The sequence below is a fragment of the Vulpes lagopus genome, chromosome 5, assembly GCF_018345385.1.
Source record: "Vulpes lagopus strain Blue_001 chromosome 5, ASM1834538v1, whole genome shotgun sequence".
NCBI classification, from domain to species: domain Eukaryota; kingdom Metazoa; phylum Chordata; class Mammalia; order Carnivora; family Canidae; genus Vulpes; species Vulpes lagopus.
This window is the reverse complement of record NC_054828.1, coordinates 67522514-67533381: the sequence shown is the minus strand read 5'-3', so window position 1 is coordinate 67533381 and position 10868 is coordinate 67522514.

Sequence of the window (10868 nt, the reverse complement as noted above, 5' to 3'; positions counted from 1 at the left end):
ACCACTAATTTTTAGGTGAAAAATAAACTCTTTTTTCAATCTTTAAATTATTGTTGAGTTTCTTTGTTTTAGTGGCATAGTCTTGCCCTAACTAATGTACTCGCCTATCCAACAAATATTTATTTAAGCTATATATCAGCGTCCATGAAAGATGATGAAATAAAATGGTGAGCTTAAAATTCACTGGGGAATGTAGACAAATGAAAACATAACAACAACAACAAAAAGAAACATAATAACAATCTGTGATATGTAAGGGCTCTAGAGGGGAGGTGCATGGTGAAGTGAGAGTATATAGTCAGAGGAAATAACCTAGTTATGGTGATTAATAAAGGCATCTCTAAGCATGCACACACACACACACACACACATATACATTTCAGGAAGAGTGGGAGTTAATTTTGAGGTGGGAGGTAATTGGTAGAGACCATTTTAGGCAGATGAGGAAGCATGTGCAAAGGCCCTGGGGTAGCAGTTTGCATGGTATATTTGAGGATCTGAAAGGAGACTGGAATGACTGACAGGATAAGGAGTATGGTGCAAGATTTGGCTGCAGAGATAGAATGAGATCTGGCCACCAGGGGCCTTGGTCTTTATCCTAAGAGCAGCTAAAGCGATTGAAGAATTAAAGCAGAGGGATGACATCAGAATTGGAGTTTGAAAAGATTTCTTTGGTAGCTACGTGAAGAGTAAGAGAGAATGAGGGAAGTCTGGTTGGGAGGCTACTGCAGTATAGTCCATTTTACTTGGAACACATGTGCTGACCCTCTGGGATTCCCAAGAGTAATTTAGGGGCGATTTTGAGGTGGGGCTAGAATTCCCAAAGTTGTGGGAATGAGCTAAGGAAATACTATCTTGTGTATACATCCCTTGTGTATACATCCCTTGTTTTGCATGCAGGCTGGTAGGCCAGGGAAGCTCAGATCACAAAGACATAACTCCACTAGCTCTGTGTTGTGAACCCCGAAGTAAGATACATAGTGTGAAAAAGTATTTTAGGTGCCAGGACTGTCCTTGGAAAGTCGGGGTTGTGCTGTATGCTGGATAAACTTCAGTCAGATTTGGTGGCTCATGTCTTCTAGTTAAGGTGGGAATAGAAGCAACGTTGGGTTATCTCGTACAACCCCAGGATAGAGTGTGAACGCCTTGATGGAGTGTGGAAGCTTAATGCATTATTAAGAGGCTTGATCTACATGATGCCAAGCTGCTGCTGGGTACCAAGGCCTCTGATGCTCAGCACGCTCTTTCATTTTTGCATTATTGTCAATGGTTGCGTGGTCTAAGGACCTGTGCAACTTAAAGTAAGGAACTTATGCCTCAGTTTTTTGAACCTTCACCATACAAGGCAGACCCTGGAGCTGCTGCTGGAAGGTTTATTTGTAGGTGGTGTTGTGCAGTGTGTGCTGTGTTCTACTGTGGCTCTTGTGCTCGCTCTTTAATGATACTTCGCCTAAAGTTTTTTCCTCTGGGCAAGCTCATCAGTGAAAAGTGTAATGATGGCAATGATTTAAATCTCAATTATAGAAGAAGGAAAATAGAAATTTACATCCATTTTCAACTCAGCCAATTAGGCACAGTTCTGAAGACCATGGGATAGTGACAAGTCCTATGATAGATGGCTGAAATTATAACGTTAATGACTAGTATGGCTTATAGCTTACTTTCCCTAAAGTTATTTATATTAGTCTCTGACTGATGTGATTAATGTGAAATAGTGTATATGAAAATAAAGATTAGAGTTACTTCTTTTCCTTGTCTGTAATCTGTAGGGATACATAGAGGTATCGTTTGGTTATTACGATTTAAAAAACCGTATGTCATTATAATTTATATTTTAAAAGTTGTCTACTGATAATAAGACTGGTAACTCATTATTTTTAAAATGTTGCATTTTTTGGCTTATAAGTGACAATGTCCATCATTAAGTCTTACTGATTTCACTTTTTATCTCTTGAACCCATCCATTTCTCTTTACCTCTACCTTCATAATTTCTTGCTTGCACCACTGAAATAATCTAACTTGTCTATCTACTACCCACATGCCTGGAGCTAGCTAAACTTGAGGCTAAAGCATAGTTTCCTGTAAGACTGCCTCAGTCAGATACCAGCTGCAAAGTCAGAGGTCTCCAGAGCCACTTCCAACAAAGCCTTGGTGTTGTTACTGAGGCTTCATTACCTAGACAATGATAGATTGGATCATTGGGCACCAAGGTTGAACTCAATCTCTAGCACCTGGACCAATTCGTGTGTCTGAAGGATGAGGTTTCATGATTGGCCCATCTTGGATCAGCTGACCTTTGGCACATGTTGGGAACACCCATTAGAACCACATAGTCTGGAGCGCCTGGGTGGCTCAGTCTGTTAAGCATCTGACTCTTGATTTCACCTCGGGTCATGATCTCAGGGTTGTAGGGTTGAGCCCTGCATTGGGAATCCATGCTCAGCAGGGAGTCTGCTTCTCTCTATCCCTCCCCTTGCTCATGCTCTCTCTCTCTCTAAAATAAATAAATGAATCTTAAACAAACAAACAAACAAACAAACAAACAAAACCCAAACCCACATGGTATGAAAAGCATCTACCTGAAGATGCTGTTCTGGGCACCTTTTAAAATAAAATTTCTTTGAAGTTCTCTTTCTCTCTGTTTCCTTATGTTTATGCATTTATAAAGTGACACCAAGGAGAGGGAGCCTCTGTTAGGTCCTAATCTCTCTTTACCTTGTGGTTTCATCTGAATATTCTTAACAAAGGTGAATTGCCAGTGTCTTTTTCTTTAACAAGGAAGTGTGCTCAGGGCCAGAGCCCCAGGAACTCAGGGCAGAGTTTAGGCCAGCTGGTACCCGGGAGCAGGACCCACGGAAAGTGTATTGATTGGCAGGACCCAATAAGTTCCTAGAATAGAAATCCTGAGACTGATTTGGGAGGTGTTTCTATATTTCTGGCTGTTAGTAAATAAGAAATAAATTTTGGTGTGCTGAAAGCTAGAGCACTGAGAGCTTGCTGCTTGTAGGAGGGAGAGAGGAAAGGAGACAGAATAAGTGTGCCTATCCTGCTTCTGACCCTTGTGCCCCCAGCCTTCCTCTCTTTTTTGGCATGTCTCCCAATCTGGGGGCTTCCCAAGCCAGTTTTCTGCTTTACAAGGTAGGACATAATGCTTGTTAAGTTTTTGGTCTCATTTTTAATCGGCTTGGAAATGTAATCAGAAAAATTCCAGGTACACAGGATTGTAAAAAAAAAAAAAAAAAAAAAGAAAGAAAAAGGGAAGAAGAAAAGTCTTTTAATTAGCTACCCACAGGCTTGCCTCCTCAAGTTAGGTTAAAACCCTGAGGAGAAAATGACATGCAGCTCTGTTCTGTACCTTCAGGTATGGAAACCACCACCCATGATGAAAGCATCCGTGAAGATACCGCTTTGGAGGGATTCAGATTGTAGAGAAGAAAAGAGGTTTTGAGAGCTCATTACTGGATCACTGAACTGGTAAGAATTACAAAGAGCTCCGTTTTCTTTTTAGTTTTATATGTGCATTGAATTCATTTTTCTGGTGTGACAAAAGTGCTTATAAAGGGCCAAACATTCACTCTGCTAATGACACTTGACATTTCTTGTCACCTGAGAAATAAGGTTGCCTAATTTCAGGAGATGTGCATGGAGGTGGTAACAGTCAGCTCACCACATGGGCTCTTTGGGGAGCTAAACACTCAACGTGTCCTCAGGTTCAAAAACTCAGAAACACATTTCAAATACGCAGTGAAGCCAATTTCTGTGTCATACCTAACTTCTCTTTATGCCCGTGGCCTTTGGTTTATCCACTCCCACCGGAACAGGGGTGGCCTCTTGCTTCGCGGGGGGCCAGTCCACTGCCAAGCAGCCAGCCTGTTGCATTGTCCTCTCTCTTTCTCTCCCCCTGCCAACCCCTCTTCGCTGTCTTCATCTGAAGATCTTGTTAAAATGCAGACCCTGAATCAATAGGCCTGGGGTGGGGGCTGCGATTCTGCAGCCTAACAAGTTCCCTGGTGATGCACTGTTGTTAGGGTCAGGGCCACACTTTGTGTAGCAAAGTCACAGAGATCGAAGGAAGTAAGAGTCCACACACCTTAACTATGATGCTGGTGTGAAGGTCTGGGAACTCACACCGTGGAGGGCCTCAGACACGCTCTAGTTTTGTCCTCTGAAGTCTGCTTTTATTTTTGCCCTGCCTTCCCATCAGTTCCACAAGAGATAGATCCTTTGAACAGAATCCTTTTTTTTGAGCTAATGTGAGGGGGGTTCTCTTTCTTCCTTATAACCAGATACGCCATGGTTGGGTTAAGGAGCAGATACGTGGGGTATTTAGAGAAGACCTTGTTGGTCGGGCCTGTATAGGGTGTAAATCGCCAGGCAACTCCTCCCCTTGACTGTGGCCGGGCAGCTTTCCCCTGCTGCCCCATCTTGCCCATCAGGTGACACCCGGAATCAGTGCGTCGGGGGCAAGACCTTTTTCTGGCCCTGTTAACCTGTTCATACTTTTAGTGACATCTCCTCTGGTTAAGAGATGTGATTTCAAAACAGAAAAACTTCCAAAACTGTGAGCTGAAGAAGGCAGGAAATGTAGCTGTTTGATATAAAAATGACAGAAAAAAATACAGTAAATAAATCAATGGTCGGAATAAATGTACTTGCAAGGTGAATTTTACTATGGCCCATAATAATTTCCAGTATGTATCTGCCATCAATACAAAATTGTTTGTATTCTATTTAACATCTTCACAAAGTGGGGAGAAGCTGAGGATGATGTGTGTATTAGTATGTGACTGTTGGGGTTGTTTTATCGCCTGTCCTTGAGTGGCATCCAGACTTCAGCTTGGCTCAGGCAGTGAAACTGAAATGGAAAAATGCACTTGGTGTCATAGACGGCTGGAAGGATAATGGGCTGTGCTCAGCACTTGGTGTGCGGAAGCGAAAGGAATCCAGTCTTGGGGCAATAGTCAGTGGATCAAGGCATACTTACTGAGCACCCACTTTCGTGCAAATCTCCATGGTAGATGCAGCGGGGATTCAAAAGTGACCAAAACACAATTCTTTCACTTGAGGCTTTTACAATCTAGGAAAAATTGTTAAGAAGTGGTGTCTTCTCCCTCCATTTTCTATTAGCTGACGACTCTACATTGGCCCTCTTTTCCTTAACTCACTGGAACACATCTCTGATGATAAAGTTTCAGTCTCAGCCAGCAGGGCAACGAGGCAGGCATTTTTAATGGGCGTGTCCAGTGCTTCTCAGTTCTTCTGATGCACGTGGCCCTGAGTCCAGCCTTCCAAGTCAGAGCCACTCTGCTCACATGACCATAGGCACCTCTCTGGCTAAACAACTCTGTCCACACTCCATCAACCCATACCACCTCCCTGTGGAATTTCTGCCTTCGTCTCTGCAAGAGGACACCTGGAGAAGCTAGCTATTTCAGGGGCCAAATCGCAACAAATGACACAGCCTGGTGAATTCTTTTTTTTTTCTTTTTAAGATTTTATTTATTTATTCATGAGAGACACACAGAGAGGCAGAGACCCAGGCAGAGGGAGAAGCAGGCTCCATGCAGGGACCCCGATGTGGGACTCGATCCTGGAACTCCAGGATCACACCCTGGGCCGAAGGCAGACTTGAGCACTGAGCCACCCAGACATCCCTGGCCTGGTAAATTCGATGAGCCTTGCCACACACCAGTGTCCCCACACATCTTTCTCAACCCTCTTTTTGGAGAAAGGATAGCGTGTTATGGCAAATAAGCACATCAGCGTGCCAGGGTCAGGGGTGGTACGCGTTGAACTGGGAATCCCCGGTTATATGTTGAAACCCTAATACCCCATGTGATTGAATTGGAGATAGTGCCTTTAAGGAGGTGATTCAGGTTGAATGAAGTTATAAGGTTGGGAACTGGTGCCCTTGTAAGAAGAGGAGGAGACACCAGAGCCCTCTCTTCACCATGTAGGACACAGTGAGAAGGCCGCCATCTACAACCTAAGCAGAGAGCTCTCATTAGAGCCCAACCATGCTGACACCCTGGTCTTGGACTTCCAGACTCCAGAGCTGGGAGAAAATAAATATCTGTTGTTTAATCCACTTGGTCAATGATGTTTTGTTATGGCAGCCAGAGCAGACTAGTACAGGGGGTGGCTCAGTGAACAAGAGGCAAGATGTGATGGCCTGGGGAGAGAGCAGGGTGGTTGTACGCGTTGTCGGTGCTGAGGTTCCCAGTGAGATGGTTCCCAGTGGGATCAGCTTCATCCTTTCCCTCACGGAGTTTAAAACCCACAGCTGATGGCCGTAGCTTCACTGCTTGTGGGTGGTAGCAAGAGAAGTTGCTGGTGACAAGAGGTATATTTTATTTCAGGTGTACTGGCAGGAGTATTATTTTACTTTAAACCACACAGAGGACACACATCTTATGACACAGACAGTGTCATGTAAAAATAGGCCTTTGGCTTTTGAACCCTAGTCTTGGGGAAGTCAAAGTTTGATTCCTGAATATTTCTTAAGTTTCGATGGCCCCAATAAACTGTACCTTAAAACCACAGCTTTCTAATCTACTGATCTGGTTATCAGGGTTTCTGTTTCTCAGGAGTTATTAGGAGGGAAAACAACTATATCCAAGCTACTGGGAGATGCACAGCCACTGATAATTAGAAAGAAATAAAATCGATGACTAAATGAATGTGCAGTTTACATGTGAAGGTAACCTTTTATTCTTTCCAATTAGGATGTTATTTCTCTGTAGAGTTGGCAGATGAGGCTGTGTTATAAATAGAAGTGATATTTTGTAGGGTTCTTCTAACTGAAATGTGCATGAGGTCAAATTATAATCAAGGTAATATATATAAGTAATGAGCTGAGCCCACATTCCCAGGCATTTATCCATTTAGTGGTAATAAATGAGCAGAGATGAAAAGACAGCTTCCGGACAAACACAGCAAAATAGTTAGTTGTGTAGTTGGAGCACAGCATCTTATCTCTTTGTGATGAATGCTTGCCAGTGATAATCAACCTCATTTGTTAATTGTATTCATGATATTAATGAGCTCATTAGCATAACAGTCACATCCTGTTCACCTGTGGTCAAAGTCTGGGGAATCACAAGTTTTGTACACCTTGTTGCTATAGATATTCTTATGCATCCCAATTACATACAAATTCAAATGCCATCTGTGTTGACTTTATACAAGGACACCCTCAAATCATTCTTTGCTTGTTTTAAAGGGGCTCTCTGAGAAACTGGTAGAGATATTTTATTTTATTTTTTTTTGGTAGAGATCTTTTTTACTCAGAATAATGAGCTTCGTATTTACGACAGAGCTTCCCGTTTAGCTCGTGATATTGGTAAGATGATCTTTTTCTCTCCTGAGTTCCACTTCCCAGCAAGACTTAGCTATAAGCCTGGGATCCAGCAGCAGGAGGAAAAAGTGACAAACCATGGGCAAGTCCTAGCAAGAGAGGAGAGGGAAGTAAGTGAAAATCTATCCCTTCTAGGTAGGGGGGATGTATGAGAAGAAACAAAGAGGCTCCAGAGACATTGGGGTGGGGGTGGGTGGGTGTGCTGGATAAGATCTTTAAGGAGAGGTGGTTTGTTTCAAGGCAACAACTCTGGAACTCTGGAAGGTGATTGGATTCTCCTCTTTTCCCAGGCCATTCCTGCACCAACTTACAGGGTATAAAGGAGACCTAGAAGTGTCTCTGTGCCTCCCAGCAGCCCAAGGAGGTTAGGGAAGGGAACTGAATGAGAACCACAGGGCCGGCCTTGGGACCTGGCATGCCAAGGGGAAGGTGACCCCTTCCTCTTTGTGTCACATAAAGCAACCAGAGAAAGGATGCATCGGAGCTCAAGTGAGTCGGCCAGAGAGAACCACCAGGCCATTGTGGAGCTGCAAGAGGCTGATTTCAGCTCATCCTAGTCACCAGCTTCTGCAGGAAACTCTAGCACCGCTCCTGGTCCTGGCTGCTCCTCAAAGGTTACCAGTCCCAGAACAAGGCCAGTTTAGGCATTTTGCAGCAGGGAACACCATGAGGAACCAAAGACCCCCTCCTTTCCTTGAGTGTCATTCTGGGGAAGAGGAGAAGCCAAGACATCTGAAAGACTGAACATTTATCCCCAAGACATCAAATTATCTAAGGACTCTTCAGATTTTGGGATTGGCCTGAGATGACAGGATTGAACCAAAACTTTGAGTTTCCTCTTTCTGCTTGCAAAGGGAAGAGGGAACTTGTAAGACAGAGCTTAATTAATAAGAAAATAATGAAGCTTCAATTTTAGGGGGATTCATAAAGGTAGTGTAAGTAAATTTGCAATTCTGCTACATATGAAATTGCTATCAGGAGGCAATTTCTTTTGGTCATGCTACCTCTACCAGTCTGTTCCAGTTATTTATGAGTGCTCAGTGTAACTACAGAAAAGCTAATGTATTTAGAAATGGTTCTTACCACTAAGACCAAACTCTCAGGGACAATCTGAACTTCCTGAGATGTGGCCTTCCTTTGATTATCTCCGTGGTGCCTCCTTATCTGGACCCTTTCTTTCTGATTCTGTTTGGTGCTAGAATGATTTGAGGGTGTCTTTGTATAAAGTCAACACAGTTGGAATTTCTCCTATGACCTTGATACATGCTTGGTGGGGAAAGCCGTGCCATGTACTTTAGCTAGCTGACAGGGTCGGTATGCCTGTACTGTCCTTGCTGGTGTCATCTCCATTTTACAGATGGGGCACAAGAAAGCTAGGTGACTTATGGTGGTCATTCAGCTAGTGGAACAGCCAGAGTTTGGACGTTTGGACTCACATTAAGTTCCATCGTCTCTCTTAACACTAACCTTTACTGTCACCTAGCTCATGGAAGTCTCCAGCATGTTGTGCCCAGAGAGGCTCAGCTTTGCTCACCTCTCTTTGGCTAGCAAAGAAAAGAGGACACTGCCAACTTGGCTCTATAGTGCAACCTACATGAATGTGTTTTATTTTGAAGTCAATTCCATTGGTACCTAAGTCATTAACTGCTATGATCGACTTCTAAATTCAAGGCAGGCTTCTCAGACGGTGATAGAGCTTCTTCAGGTTGTTGCTGCCTCAATGACAGGCACATCCCTTGTGTGATCCTCTGAATCCATGTGATAGAAGGGACAGAAAGAGGTCATTGTTCTCACAATGTTGAGTCCAACTTCAAATGAGACATTATTTTCTGTACAGCTCTCCTTGCATTCTTAGACTGAAAGTCCCAAATGAGGAGGTGTCCAGACCACACTCTCACACAGAGTGGAAATTAAGTAGTGCTCTACAGCAGTTCTGAAGGCCTGAGCTCAGACCCACCTGGAATCATATCCCAGTTCTGTGCATGTGAGCTGTGTGGCCTTAGGCAAGTCCCTTAATCTCTCAGTATATTTGCTTTCCATCTATACATGTGGGCCTCACATAGTTGTGAGAACTGAATGAGACACCATATATCTTGTAGTCACTATTGATGCCGAGACAATACCTACTACCCCCATCTTATTTCCCCCAGAGCCCAATTTTTCTTGAGTTCTTCCCTTCTTCATATGTTGAGGGGCAAATCCTGGTTACACCAATTGTGGTGGTATTCCTTGCCAGTGATTGGTTTAAGAAAGATTATGTAACCAAATTTTAGCCAATGAGATACGAGGGAAAGTCCTCTAGAGGATTAATGGGACAAATTTCTTTTCTGCTGGATATTGTCATGTTTGGAACCGTAGCTGTCTTGTAACCAAGAAAGGAGCTAGTTTGGCAACAAAGTTAAGGCATCAGGGATGTCAAAGAAATAATATGGGAAGAACTTGGATCTTTGATGACATCGGTGTGAGTTAAATTAATCAACACTGAAGCTACTTTACCTTGAGACTTCTTGTTATATAAGATAATATCTTTCCCTCATTGGTTAAGCCGTTTTGAGTTGAGTTTTCTAATAATTCCAGTCAAGGCATCCTAACTGACACAGTATATAAATGGATGCAATGTATGTGATCTGTGCCTCTTAACTGAAGTTTTGCAGGGGGATGTCCAAGGGGGAGATACTGAGAATGGGGAGACTAACTGGGTTATAAGGAATATTAATTTCCTATTGCTGCTGTATCAAATTATTATAAATTTACTGGTTTAGAAAAACACAATTATTAAAATCTTATTGTTCTGAAGGTTAGAAGTCCCAAATGTCATTGGACTAAAGTCAAGGTGGTAATAGGGGGCTCTGTTCCTTCTAGAGGTGTAAAGGGACAATGCATTGCCTTGTCTTGTCTAGCTTCTAGAGGCCAACTTCATTTCTTGGTTTGTGGTCTTCTCCTCCATTTTCAAAGCCAGCAGTGTAGCATCTTCAAATCTACCTCTGCTTCTATTGTCACAGTGGGAGTCAGACATATAGTTTGAGTGTAGTATAAAACATTCCAGTCCTGGGGGAGGAGGGTGTCCTTGGAGTCCAGTGTCCTATCTTGTCATTCAGATTGCCCTCTGCCTCCAACCCTGTGTACTGTGTTTTTGGAAGAAAACCTTACAATTACAATTCATTAAAGACTTTGAAGACACCTGGGAGAACAATTTTGGGGACCTTGGTACTAGACCTTGGCCCTAGCATGGCCACATCTTAATGTGGCAGAGATGCAGAGTGTTGCTGTGTTGAGAGCGCCATCGGTTTAGCATTATCAGCAGAATCTAAAGTAGCTTTGGCCCAGCAGGGTAGATTTAGGGCACTGTAGTGTTGGCTAACTGACTTTGAGCACCTTAGTGGGACTATGACACCAGAAACAGCCACAAGACATTGTTAGGATCTCCATAGTCCCTGGAAATCTCAGTAGCAGACATTATTACAGAGTCACTGAGAGGGCCCAGCTCCTGAGCACACACAGGACATCCTC